A 15,177-nucleotide genomic window follows, 5' to 3' on the forward strand; every position below is an offset into this window, starting at 1 on the left:
CAGAGTGGGTGCAGTCTCCGTGTGAGGGACCTGTCTTAACAGCGTGTGGTGGTCAGAACACAAGCTTTGAAGTCCAACCAAAGGAGGTTCTTACTAACATATACGTTATGCACCATCTGTAAGCCTCAGTTCCCCCAACTGTAAAATGGAGATCATGATAGTAGTACCTAAGGGTAGGATTTTCTAAGGGATTGTATGCAATATGGTAATATAAAAATAACGTGCCTAAAACCAAGCCTGGCTCATAACAAGATTCAGGTGTTCAGTATCAGTATTTCTGTTCCATATAGAAGCTTCCACGGCCAAAGATACTTCATCAAGGATACAAAAGTAATCTTGAGGTCAAAGAGATGTCGCCAAGGGTGCCCTTCGCTTGCTGAGCTCTGTCGGTCCTGGGTAGTACTGGAGGTCCACTGGCCACATAGATCAAACTCAAAAGTCCTTCATGGCTCACCTCTTGTAACATTACCCATTACAGCCTAGAAGAAATTCAGAGATTTCCCATATTTTCAAGAGCTACACCTTAATTTTTCAACATGTATTTTTAAAACAATTTCTTCTCAGTGTAGAAGTAACATTTGTTCTGGTTTAAATAAGTTGCCAACACACACTTTTCTGCAGTTGGTATCACTCTCTACAGTATCTTAGATTCAGTCCTCACCTCATTTATATCACCTGCTCATTTACCCCACCTCCTGACTCAACCTTATCTCTAAAAAGAGAAAGGAGAAGATGCCCTTACTCATGCTGTTGAGCTTCCTCAAGATCATGGCTCTGAACTCTACCTCTGGTAATTTGCTTAACTGCATTTCATTGATCTCATCTTCGATAGAGTTCTCTTGTTCTTTCATTTGGGATTTGTTTCTTTGTTTCACCATTTTGGCTCTCTCAGTGGGGTTTGGAGCCTGCCAAATTTTCTCTGTGGGTGTTGGTGTTCTGCTGTTTGTGGCTCCCTCCACTGGGTTTGGATGAGCCTGGGTGGGCCCACGTTAAACACCACTGTCAAGTCTTACTTTCCTGGGTAGATTTTCAAGCCCAAGAAAGGTTCAGTTATCCTCTAACTTTTTCCTGGTGGGTAGTAGTCTCAGTTACTCAGTGCCTTGAAATGTAGCCCTGGTGTTCTGCATAAGAGGATTTCCAGAGGGTGGGATAGATGCTGGTTGTTAATGAGCCTCAATTCATTTCTTTGCCTCACCTGGGAAAGGCTGAATCTCTGAGAGGGGGGCTATATCCTAAGAAGCCTGAAACACCAATCAGAAAGAATATATGTACCCCCATGTTCATAGCAGCACTATTTACAATAGCTAAGATCTGGAAACAGCCCAAGTGTCCATCAATAGTTGTTTGGATAAAAAAGCAGTGGTACATATACACAATGGAGTACTATGCAGCTGTAAGAAAGAAAGATCTCTTATCCTTTGAGATGACATGGAGGGACCTGGAGAGTATTATCCTAAGTTAAATAAGCCAAGCAGAGAAAGACAAGTATCACATGATCTCACTTATTTGTGGAATATAACAGTCTGAGGAATGGGGTAGTCCCAGAGACGTATAAATGGGGTACAGATTGACAATTCCCAGAAGAGGGAGAGATAAACCACAGAACTTATATGCATGAACAATGGACATGGACAACAAAGCTGGGGACAGGGCAGGGAGGGCGGAGACGGGGGAATCAGTGGGGTGAAAAGGAGAAACATCTGTAACAAAAATTAATTAATTAAAAAATAAACAAAATAAAGAGAAAGTAAACATGTCAATTCACTTCATCAGGAAGGGGGATGTTCTGGAAAGTTCAGTTTTTGCAGAACAAAAAGTTCTTCTACACCTCCCCTCACCCTCATTCAGCCAGACAGGAGCAGAGAAGAGGCAGTGATCAACTCTGCTCTTTACACTCATCCAGTTAAAAGCAGGCAATTATATTCTACTTTACCATTTATATACCAAAATGAATTGCAATGGATTGGATGATTCAAATAAATCATAGGGATAAAGGCATAAAGGAAAGACCAGAAAATAGACACACGCCGCACTTCTGCCTGGACTTGGGTCCATCCCTGACGATGCTACTGGGCACAGAGAAGGGGGAGGTTTCTACTTGATGCAATTTGGTAGCATCTGAGTTGGTGTCAAGAACTTCAGCAAGGTCTTACCAGCCATGAAAAAATTTTAAAGACTTTCTGTTAGGAGAGCAGAGGAGAAAGCTATAGTCTCTGTCATCTCTGAGAGTAACCAAGAACAAAAGGAAAGAGAAACAGAAAAAGAATCTCCACTTCTGTGAAATTACAGCTCAGGAGAGAGCCCACAGGTGCCTGAAAGAGGCGGGGAAGGCGTGAGGGGGGAGATCTTTCCCTGAAGTGAAGAGAATCCAGGGTTTGCCAGAGCAGGACACACACACACACACACACACACACACACACACACAGGCACGCATGCACACACATGCACACACACACACAGTAATATCTGTTAAATAAAGAAAATGTTGGAAAGAGAATCAAAAAGAATAAATTCAAAACCGTAAAGTTACCATCCTTAAGTAATGATAATGTTTTTACTTCATTTTTATATTTTCTATATATTTAAGAATTTTTTAGGAAAATGAGGTCACACCACACATACTACTTTGAAATCTTTATTCCAGTTGGCAAAATATGAGAATTGCTATTAGATATTAGACTGCTTCCTATAGGGACATTTTAAATATTCAATGTTCTATTTTCATATATGTAGATGTATTTTTTACTAGTATTTATATTCCAAACAACAGTTCAACAAAAAACACAACGTTCCAATCCACAGTCAGCATCTTTATAACAAATTGCGTGCCATCCATGGTGATTTCCTGGCGCGTGGCATGGCTGCACTGACAGTATGACCACAAGCCGTCATCTGTCAAAGGCTGTGGAACATAATGGTTCTATTCTAACCAGGAATACGTGAGAGTTCCCTTTGCCCGCATCCTCATTAACACTGCCCATTGCCACTTTTGGAATGTCTTTGGAGTAGGTAATAATGAGTGTCTGCATTTTTTCCTTCTGTGAACCATCCATGTCTTCCTCTTATTCTTATTGATCTGTGAAATCTCTTTATATATTGAGCATATGAACTCTGTTATTTTCGGTCATACGTGTGCTTTCCTCTTAGTCACAACTTTTTATGCCTTGGTACACAGACCCCTTAAGCATTTATATGTAAACCTCATTAGTTTATTTTATAATTAATGCCTTAGGAATCATGCTTCCCAACCAGAGGTATATAAATATCTGTCTCCATATTCTTGGAAAACATTGTTTCCTTTTTTCACACTTACAAATTCATTTTGTTTTAAATTTAGTCTTTCTTACTCCCTTCTCCTTTCTCACTCAGCCCTGTAACCCTCCCCTCCGACAGCTGCCAGTCTGTTCTCTGTATCTATGGGTCTGTTGCTATTTGGTTTGTTAGTTTATTTTGTTCACTGGATTCTTAAGGGAAAAAACAACTCATAGACCCAGAGAACAACATGGTGATTGACGGAGGGGAGTCAGGGCGGGGGAGAAGAGAGTAAGGGGGGACAAAGGGTGACGGAAGGAAACTTGACTTGGGGTGGTGAGCACACAGTTCAACCTACAGATGCTGTATTATAGATTGTACACCTGAAACCTGTGTAATTGTATTAACCAGTGACACCCCAACAAATTCAATAAAAATAAAATGATAAACAAATATCTCTGTAAAGAAGAAAATAAGTAAAATAAAATAAAATGTTGCCTTTCAATCACGTGAGTCAGGGATCTTTCCTCTTTTCCCCTAAATGACTGGTCAGTTGCCACAATACCAAAGTATTGAATACTATACCACATCTTTTTCCAGTTTAAACGTCACTATACACTCAATTCTTAAACTTACTCGAGATTGTTTCTGGGATTCTAATCTTTCTTGTTGAAGCTACCTACACCAGCACCAAACTGGTAGATGGCTTCCTAATTTATTCTCACCGGTGGAGGAGACAGTCTCCCTTATACTACTCTTCTCCAGACATGCGTTATTATTCTTAGGCATTTATTCTTTCTCATAATCTTTAGGATGCTTTTATATAGTAGAAAACTAGAAAATTTAATTCCGATGTATGTACAGTCTAATTTGGGGAGGATGTAATTATTAGTGTAATTAAGTCATCATTCAGCGTTGCTGGGAACAAAAGCGGTGTTGGGTTGTTTTTTGTTTTGTTTCTGTTTATAGTCACACATGTTGGATGTTTCTTTTAATACGAAGAAGAAATCTGTTTCTGGTGAACACCTTTCTAATGGCAGACAGGCTGTGGGTACAGCCTCGCACCGTTCAGGTCCCTCCTCCGTCATAGGTTTCCATGTAGCCAGCCATGCGGAACTGGCAGGTGCCCGCTAGGAAGATGAGTAAGAGAAAATGAAGTTTTATTTAGGAAAGAAAAGGTTTAACAAAAAGATCTGGAAAGAGACCCCGTGTCAGCCGACACCTACCTAGACGATTCTTGCTTTGTGGGAGGTGGCTGTCTGGCCCTTTCTTTCTCGCTCTGCTCCGAACAGCAAATGTTGGGTATTTAGGAGTCTTTTTTCTCTTTTGACTTGAAAAGACATACATCAATGATTTTACCATTGCTTTGAAAACTAATCTTCTAAGGCTAGAGAAAAAAATAGTTCAAAATAAAAAAGAAAGGAAAAAACCAAACTAAATTGCACTTCTAAAAATCTTTTATTATTTCTGTTGTTACTTAAGAATGGTGAGAAAATGTTACAGTATCGTGGAAAAGAGATACAGCAGTTCTTCCACAAACTATCAAAAGTAGTTAATTTTTTGAAATAGTTACATGATACTCTCAGAGTTCTGCGGATGTGTGTGGAGGGCAGGGTGGGTGGGGAAGCTTTGAGTTGGGAAAAACAGGAGGAGTCCCTGTAAGACCCAGAGACGGGACGTGAGTGAGATCTCCATGACCTGTGGTCAAAATCGATGATGAGTATTGGATAGTATTCGAGGGGAATAAAAATATTGCGATTACACTTTCAAATTTAAAATCTATGCTTCACAGTTATTTTAAATAGATCTACTTAAGTTGCGAAGTCCCTCAATCAAAGGAATTAGTTTCTTTAATTTAGGATTAAATCAAATGCTAAAAGTTCATGAAATGAATTTTATTTGTTTGGTTTATGAACTGTGCAGAAAGTTGCAGTCTGGATCTTAACTCAGTACGTAAAGTCCAATGTGTTTTCTTCATATGACTTTTTACATGTTAACATGAGGCCAGATGGTTTCCTGGTTCTCCCCTGAAACTCCCGACCCTGCAGCGGGTGCTCCCGCTCCCATTGTCTCTCTGGGATGGGGTGTCTGAGTGTGCGAAGTCCTCCACTGACCTTCTCAGTCTAGAGATGATGTCTGGCAGAGACCATTTTTGTCTTGGTCAACCTTGAAGTGGTCTAGGTAAGAGGGAATGGACAGAGTACGTTTAAAACATTCTGGCGACCACAGTGATGCCTTCCCAGCCCAAGGAGCAAGCTGGGCAGATGAGATGTTCCCTCTGAGAGCTGGCTGTGCTGGCACATCGGGTCTCCTGGAGTGTGCCCACATGAGAGAGAAGTAATTTCTTACATGGACTCCACCTTAGATATATTGTTTGTAAATATGCGGGAGAAAAGGATCCCTCCATAACTTCTCTCTGGTGTTTACAGGTGTCACTGGTTCTGAGAGGGGACCAGCTACGCAAGTAGGAAAGGCAGTCGCTGGATCTGTCTTAGACATTCTGTGTTTATAGAAATACACTATTCATTTGTTGTACCTGCTGGCTATTAACTGCTCTAATTGTGCTGCAGACTCGTTAACAAGTTTGTTGAAGTTGCACATTATAATTTGAACGGAGTTAATTGAATACTAATCCAATGCACAGCACAAAAATTATTTGAACCATTCCAAGGAAAGCTGAAAATCCCCCCAGCTGCCTTGGTCCTAGTAAATCCCTACCCCTGTGAAACAGAAAATGAATATTCAATACATTTTTTTTTTCCCATTTGGGTCTCTTGACATTCTATTGATTCACTTTATTTTCCCAACAATTTTCTGACAGGTTTCCCAATGTGGATTCTGTAAATTCTTTGATATTCATCTTGTGATCGCCTTTGAAAATAAAGCTGTGGCCAACTTTGGGCGAGGGCTTAGAACTCGGGGCCCCAAGCCCCACACACCCCAGGAGCCAGCATATTTGTTGAATTTTGCTGAATTACCATGTGATCCTCAGATCTGGGGCGGTCAGACATCAGAAGGAGATGGAGAGTGCGTGAAACCTAAGTTATGTCTGTGGACCAGGTTACCGCTCTGGGGACCCGGCGGACAAAGAAGTGCTGAATGATCGTGCTGGTAGAGGAAAGTGAAAGGAAGCGAGTCACTTAAGGTGACAAAGTCGAACAAAGAAACTAACAGGTGTGGCAGGAAGGCAGCCCCCACTGCCCCCCCCCCCAGCTTTTGTGAAAGGAGTAGTCATTGGAGGTAGGGGACGTGCAGGGACCTGGACAGGAGAGTGTGAGAACAGGTGAGTCCCACGCCGTCACAGGATCTGAGATTCCGTCCGCCCACTCCACAGAATGCTATTAGCACAGGGTAGTGGCACAGGTTGTGTCTTTGCATTCAAATGTTGTCCTTCATTATAAAAGGGCCTTGCCCCCGTGAAAACTAAACTGTGACCAGTGTGCCCCAGAGTGAGAAACGGGCACACAGACCCCTGCTGGCCTCCTTCGGAGCAGCTGTATCACCTGCTCCATTCCACTTTGTCCCAGCATCTTGCAGGAGCTCAAGTTCCAGGATTTACTCCTCTTTTAATTTCCTGGTCCCTAGCTCCAGGCAACGCCCACAATGTATTCGCAACAGTATTTGTAGACTACATGAACGCACGGACAAGTCCATGGTCCAGAATGCAGAAGCGGGCAGCTTGGCCCAGCCGGGCCCCTTGGCAGATCAGGTGCGCTGTGCTCAGCAATGCCCAGCCGTCTCGGTGAACTTGACCTTGAAGACCAGCTTGGATGTACGTGTTACCGACACCCTTTGTCTTCACTCTCAAACCCGAAGTGTTTCTCAACGATGCCTCTGGAGCTGCCTCTGGAAGGCAGAGAGGTTCTACTCCGTTGGTTTCCGAAGGCCCTGGCAGCTGAGACCTCCGACTTCCCCACACCAAGGTGCCAGGTTGGACTCACTGGCCGGTTCATTCAAAAGGGGTCAAGCGGCTGTTTTGACTGCTGGAGGGTTGGCTTGGGCAAACTGGCCTCGGTTTAAACAAAGCCTTGCTGGCTTCCTCTCCGCTGACTGTCCCTCCCTGAGGCCGCTCATGGCGCGTTCAGGCACGATGCAGTGATGTCCGTGCACATTTAATGTCTTTTTCTTGAAAAAATCCTTAGTCTCAAAAGGTGACCTAATTTTGAGGCACACGCAAAATAGTCCTGATTTGTTTCCATATGGTAGGAGTGGAGTTTTACAAAATTAAAAACGCCAATCTCCATTGTCCGTATTGCTCTAGGTTTTGTCTGACGGCATTTGCTTTGCTCGCCATCCTGGACAGTTAGTGTTTGTGGACTGGCCTCCCCTCCCCTTACACCAGCCATAGCTCAGACGCACCCTGTCTTCATCCACTAGCAACAGCTCGTAGACGACAGCTCGTCATGTTAACATGTGTGATCATAGCTGCCGGCATGCATTTATTTTCTAAATTAACCATGATCAGCACACTGTGACCTCAGGGCCATGTCGGGCCACTACCTGCCCCTATAAATATCGTTTCGTTGGAACACACCACACTCGTGCATTGACGTGTGGTTTATGGCTGCTTCCAGGCCACAGTAGCAGAGTTACGTTGTCATGGTAGGAACGGACCATCCACAGAGCCCAACACGTGTCTCCAGAAACATGTCACCAGCTCCGACGGACAGGATGCGATGCACCGCACAGGTGTGCTGCCGATGATCCCTTTCACTTTCCCACATCGACCTTGAGTGACATGCACTGTGGTTATCCCCATGTTGCAGATGAGGAAACTGAGGCACCAGAGGCTCAGTAAGGGGGTGGCGGAGGAAGAAGCGGAACCCAGGATGGACGACTGCAAAGCCCACACACTTCACTGGTGCCCACACCCCACCGCCTTGCCTCCGGGGTGGGAAACACCGTGCAATAGCTGGAGGTGGGCGCCGGGGCGCCTCGGCTTCTCGGACCCGGTGTCTGCTGCTCCCTGGAGGAGCCCCATGGCCGGGAGTGGCCAGATGTTTCTGGAAGGCAGGGCAGAGGGCAGGGGCTGGCGCACCCCGAGCCCCCAGCTGGCAGCCTGGCACCCCGAGCACAGGGAGCAGTGGCCCTGAGGCAGCTCGGGCCCCCGGCGGGTGTCCAGGCGAATTCTGTGCCGACGCGCCAGCTCCTGGGCAAGGCGGGGGCCCAGCCAGGCCTGGTAGCTCCACCTGGCAGCCCAGTGCACACAGGGAAAGGTGATTGGGGGGTGCCACCACCCCATGCGGGGTGACAGCCCTTGGTAGAGACACCATTTGCCCTGGAAATCGGGACGGTGAACTGACCTCCCGGCAAGGCTGGTGCCCCCCAGTGTGCGGAGGCCGCGGGGCAAGTTCACCTGGCTGGGAAGGAGGGACAGGAGACCGCGGACAAACAGCTGTAATGTGAGCAGATTCTTTCATTTAAAAAATGTAAGACCCCTCTGCTAACAGCCTGCTGATTGTCACAGTAGCTAGCGTGCTGACTTAGAAGTCTGCGGGAGGTCGGTCATCTTCCCTCCGCCTGTCGCTGTGCTGATTGTGGCTGCGATGCACCTTCATTACAGAAGCCACCGGCGGGCTGTGGCACAGCGTTCGCGGTGCTGGACCGGGGTGCGGAGGGAGAGCACACGGCTCCCTCGGCGGCCGGCCTCTGGGTTAGTCGCTGGGGCTCGGAGCCGAGGCCCTGCTCACCGCCTGGTGATCCCAGGTGTCTCCAACTGAGCTGTGGTGCTGGGCTGAAGTAGAGGTCAACAGAAAGTCCCAGAAATAGATCTGCAGGATTTTCTAAGGGGGAAAGTGTGTGTGTGTGTGTGTGAGAGAGAGAGAGACAGAGAGACGGAGAGAGAGAGAGAGAGAAAGCAATTATTGACAGAACCGACTTTGCGTTGCCTGTGGCCCTGGGGACCGAGAGGTACCCGAGGAGCACCCTTGCGCCCCAGCTTTATTTCCCGCAGGGAGGAAGAGGACAGGAGCTCTGCTGAGGCTGAAGAAGGTGCAGCAGCTGCCTTGTTGGGGTGGGAGAAGGAGGTTAGGTTTCGCTATTGGTTTGTTGTTGTTTTTCTATTTTATTTTGTCTTTTGCAGTTTACAGGAGGCTTTGCTGTGAATTTAACCAGAAGGGATACCACCAGCCTCCTGATCCACAAGGGAGCTATCTAGATGGATAAAATCAGTGGCTAACGTGGCCAACTCTTCACTTAGGCTCCATGCTTCACGTTCCTCATTCCCCCAAATGGGCTAAATAGTAGGACCTGCCTCACAAGGTGCCTGCGGGCTTCTGGGGGGAACGTACATAATGCGCGCCCCCGAGCCTGCCACGGAGCAGGTGGGTGGCCAGGTCCCTTATTATCAGAAGTCACTGCAAACACGAACTTCGAGTTCATGAAACTTAGTGTCCAGTCCAGTCTCTACTAGTTAATAGCAGTGATGTTATACCAGTTACTAAGTCTCCCTCAGCCTCGGCTTACTCATCCATCAAATGGGGAGAACGGTGCCTCCCAACAAAGGCTGAATGCAGAGCGCTTTGCACAGAGTAAGCCCCCAGAAGTGTTAGTTATCATGAGCGGCGAATGTGGGTGCTTTCTAACCTTGAGGGAGCCAGTCCTAAGTGTGTGGACGGTGTGGAAGCCTCTCCCTTCTTCTCGAGGGGCACCGACCCTTCTGCAGCTACCATCGTTCCCAGCAGGTGATGCCTGAGCCCTTGGCTGGGTCTAGGCTTGGCCCCTGGAGCCAGAGAGCACATGGCCCCTCACAGGAGCCTGCGGACGGCAGCACACCCCGCAAAGTGCCAGAGACGGCGGAGTGACAGGAACACATGTCCGTGGAAAGAATCCATATAGTGGTTCGGAGCAAGGTCCTTGAATTGGCCCCAGTCAAGAAGTGAACAAAGTACTTGAGGGTTTTATATTTTCAGGGGAACGTATCCATCCCTGGGCATCACAGCCCTGCCATCGCTGAGAAGGAGGGGGACTCGGGGCGACAGCAGACCCGGCAGGTAGGAGGGCTCACGCCGCAGGGTCCTGGCACCCTCAGCCTCTGGCTCCGGTCCACACTCACCTTGCCCGATGACTTCTCCGCAGGAGCAAGTTTACGGTTTAAAAAGTCAGTGAAAGAAGGGGAGAGGGAGGGAGGTGGGGGGGACTCCCTCTTTTCTCTCCATAATTTACTCTTCTTTTCCATCCATTAGAGCAATGTGAACTCCAAGCTTGAAATGAGAGATTTCCCAGGCAGACAGGGTTTGGCCATCTTTTGCGAGATCATTTTTTTCTTTTGCTGTCACTTGCTTCCGGCTTCCCTCGCCACCCGCAATGGCACGGGAGCTGCTGGCGGAGCCCCACTGCGAGGCTGGACGTTCGGCCCTAGCCGTCCAAGGCCCAGAGCCTTCGGCTGGTACTGTTATCTCTGTGCCCAGCGAGAGCCCCCGGAGCAGCTGGTCCTCTCAGCACTGGGCCTCGGAGGGAGCCTTGGGGGGCACAGTCCTGCCCCACAGGAGCCTGTGTGCCACTTGCAATGACAGTTTCATGTCAGGTTTGCCGCTAAAGCTGACCCTATTGTCATTCCAACTAGTTTCAGTGACGCCTTTTTCGTTCCTTCCTCCGCATGAGCCCTTGCACTTTGGTCCTGGTGGCCAGACGGCTTAGGGGACCCCGCCCTGGGCCCCGGCCTGGGCCCCGCAGGCGACTCTCGAACCTGCGTGCGATGCTGCTGCTGCTTCCAACTGCAGCTTAACACACAAATACTATCCACAGAGTAAACGGCTCACCGGCTGCTAGAAACCTAGTGCTCTAGAGCCAAAGCGCATCTGAAGGAGTATCAAGAATTCAGCCCTCAGCTTAAAAATAAGGAACGTGAGGCTCAGGTGCCCACAGGAGCACGGCTGAGCTCACTTCTTCCCAACCTCGCCCCAGAAGGAGGCCTCTCCCGCGCTGCCCTGTGACTTCCCATGATGCAGAGGAACTCTCTCGCCATGAATCTGGGGACCAGTCTCAAGATGCATAACTAATTTAAGTCCGTGATAAACAGTAGAATATTTTAAGATCCTCCGTTTCATCTTTCAATCCAGATGACAGCATCTGTCTGCAAGAAGCTCTAGGACATTCGCTTTACTCAGAGATCGGGAGATTGGCATCGTGTTGGGTACTTCCGGGTTCGATGTCACGTGATAGAACAACATCCTTGAAGCCATCGGGAATGAGGGTCATGGAAAAAGAAGTGCTGGGCTCTCGTACATGAAAAGGTTTGCTATGTAAAGATTCACTCAGGCAGGCAACCCCATTTCCAAATGAGTGGCATTTGCCTGAGCGTCCGTGGTCACTCTGAAGTGATTCCATCAGGACCCGGTTGACGGCATGAGCTCACTTGGCTCCTCTGGCCCCGCTCGGCTACCCTGGGGGAGGACACGGTAGCGTGGTTGATTAGGAGGACCCAAACTGAATTTCTAGACCTGATTTCTGGCACCGGTTCTGCTTCTAAAACTGGGCAGATCACATTGCCTGTCAACCATAGTTTCCTGGCTACAGATTTTCACAGGAGAGTCTCCAAAAGTTTGCCAGATTCAGTAAAAACAGAAACAAAAACAAAACCTGGCGTCTAATTCAATTTGACTGTCAGATGAACAATGACTGTCTTTCAGTATAAGTATGTCCCATGCAATATTTGGCACATTCTTACACTAAAAAAAAAAATCTGTTCATTGCTTTTCTGAAATTTAAATTCAACTTGGTATCCTGGATTTTACCTGGCAACCCTAGCCTCTGAAATCCTTTAGACATTGAATTTGAATTCTGTAATGAATGAATCTGATTTTGTTTCTGAAAAAGAGAGTGTATGCTAAGGAGAGAGCGAGAGAGAAAGAATACCCGAGAAACACTCACAAGCAAATTTTCTTTCTGCAAAAGGTCCGTTCCCAGCACCTAGAGGAGGGCTGTGTAGAAAACGCACGTGGGCTCTGAGCCTTCCCAGACCCCACAGCCCCTCCCGTGGCCACACGGAGACCAGACCTCGGAGGCCCGGTCGCTGGGAGGCCCACGCCGTCGGCGCCGTGAAGCGGCAGAAAGCCCGTCTCGTCATTCTGTGCACAGAGGCAGTTACCGCGACACATCACTCCTGCCGTCGTGCTCAAGGGCCCGAGACCCCCCCGAGACCAGGCCTTAGTGGGAGCCGGCCATGGCTCTGGGTTCCTGGGGGCAGTGGAGCGGGCACCATGTTCCACGCGTGTGCGGGGCGAGGCGGGAGCGTGGAAAGGAAGGGAGACACGGAAGCCAGTAGTGCAGGGTGCGAATGGCAGTAGCCGAAGGCCTGGTGGTGAGAGGGGGGGTGAAATACGTTCCCACACAGCCTCTAACATAACTGCAGATGAGCTTTGTCCTGTTGCAGTGAGCTGCCCCCCCCCCCCCAAGAATAATGATCACCTCTTTGGTCCATTGAGTTTGGGTCTTTTGCAATTTGTCAAAGGCGAGTTTCCTGGAGTCTGGGGTCCCATTCAGGACAGTGTGGAAACACGCAGAGGTGTGGAGACTGCATTTCCACAGTCCCCAGTCTGCCCTCGAGAGGGGCTGTCCCCCAACTGATCCCTGGAATCAATGGGCAGACAGAGCCCCAGTGTCTCTAAAAGCCCTTCTGCACCCCCCAGCCCCCCTTCCACGCGCACACACTGACTCACAACCACAGGCCAGGAAATGAATGAACCTGGGCCCCCAGACAGCCTCCCTGAATCCTTCCTGGCCTCCATAAAGCAGCGCAGGAGCCGAGGGAGAAGACACTATGGTTAGGATACGAGGTCTTAGAAAGAAAGGAGGAAGAGCAACTCTTTGCTTTCGATGCAAAGAAACTGCTTCACCTTTAATGCTGAAAACCTGTGCCCTTGGCAAGTCGTCTGGGGACCGCTCCAGAGGTATTAATCTTCCTCCCTTTACATGCGAAATCGCTCTTCGGAAGCTGTTTCTCCAGCACTGCTGTTTCTCTCCAGGACGACCCCCTCTCTCTCCTTTCCAGTGCGGTCAGACTCCCCAGCAACAGGAAGCCCGGGCGAGGTCGGCACCAGCGCGCGGATTTCAGAGCCGCTCTGGCCGCGCAGGACGCTGGGGCCGCGCCGGCCGGCAGATGGCGCTGTGTCGCGCGTTATGGGCCCTCGCGTGCCGGCGCCGGGAGCGGGTCTGGGCGACCAGCGCTCCAAGTTCCTGGTGCCATTCCTGCACCGAAACAATCGTTTGTGGGGTTAAGTAGTGATTTCCTTTATTCTGCGCCGCTCTTACTGGCTGTGTTTCCAGGCTCTAGATGTTAGTAGGTGCCATACATTGCTTTTTCGGGTGAAATCAGGGGTTTCCAAGCACACTTAAAACCATCCCAACTGCTCATGTCAACGAGCAAAGATCTGTATTTTCTGCTAAAAAAGCGCATACAACTTCCCTATTCAGAGCTAGAGTGGCTTGGAAGACAAAGAAGTTCTGAGAAATGTAAGTAAACAGAGCATCGAAGATTTTTCTTTCTAAATCAACAAGAGGAAGAAGGGGGGTTCTTTGCCCTGAATCAGAAACGCAGCACGAAGCGCAGGAGGGAAGTCCAGGCTGGGGCGGGGTGCGGGCGTGGGAGGAGGGGTTTGCACCGCACGGTTGCTGGGAACACTGTGTGCATGGTCATAGTATAGGACTGTGGAGGAGACAGCGGGGGTGCGCGGGCACCCAAGCCTGTCGGTCTTGGGGGCACAGCTAGAAAGCCTTGGTGTCCCGAGCGACGTTAAACAACAGCGGAATGAGGGCCACGGGGATCGCAGGGCAATTGCTCCGCCACGCCGAGTGGCCCCGTTATGTAGGCTCCGTATGTATCTAATGTCGCCATAAAAGGCAAGTCTGTGTGCATCTCCCGCAAGACAGACGCAGTTTTGTTTGGGATAATGGATGTAACATGACTGAAGACGGTGGGGATTAGATGGACCCAGTGCGGATAAATGAAACTAAATGTCATCTCCTTGCATCAGCGTAAACATGGCCAGCAGTGCAGACTAGGAGACGGTGGAAGGAGGGGGCTGGGGTACTAGTCACTGCGGAGTGACTCATAACTGACTGATAAAGCGGGGCGGGGGGGGGGGGTGCGTTGAGGCGGCTTTGCCCTACTTGTGGGCTTGAACGTCGCTTTTTAGAATTGCCAAGCCCTTTACTGCAGGAACCGACTGCTGCTGTAGCCCCGCGTGCAGCTGTCTGTTGAGTGCAGAGTAACTTTGGGCTTCTCTCTCTTAAATGTTGATTAAACTTCTGACACTGGCAGAATGTCCCAAAAAGCCTTTACACAAAAGAATAGGTTTTAAAAATCCGGTTTTAGACTTTTTAAAAAAGTTTTCAGCAAGTGACACAATTATTATTTCTATTTATATACACAGATAATGTTTCCTTTTCCTAACCAACTTACTGTTTTATTTCATAAATCAAGAGCTGTGGCAATGTGGATCTCTCTTTCTCAGAAAATGAATAAATATATCTACCACTGAACTACATCCTTTCAAAGTAAGGAATATTCTCAGACTTTGAAACTTAATCATTTGAAGCAGTAATTATACATAAGGTGATTAAATAATATGATGAGGTATATTCATTCACTAGCATATGGTTCTTAACATGTGATGCTGTTTTTTTCACCTGTTTTCATTTTTTTAAGCTGAAGTTCAAAGACATTTTTCTAACCAAATGTTATTTATTATGTCACATATGCTGTTTATACCATGAATACTGTTGACATGGAGAAATGAAACTTTCGTTCTGGGACTAACAGCAATACGTAAGGCTTAGCAAATATTATAAACACTGAGGGTTCTGTCCATAATACCCAGAAGCTGATTTTGGATCAAATTTAGAGCTGTCTTTCAAACAGAGCTACATTAAATTTAAAATTAGTCAAGGATTACAGTTTGCTATGAAGATTGTCTCCACCTCCAA

This window comes from Molossus molossus, unplaced genomic scaffold, assembly GCF_014108415.1.
Source record: "Molossus molossus isolate mMolMol1 unplaced genomic scaffold, mMolMol1.p scaffold_m16_p_21, whole genome shotgun sequence".
Lineage (NCBI taxonomy): Eukaryota > Metazoa > Chordata > Mammalia > Chiroptera > Molossidae > Molossus > Molossus molossus.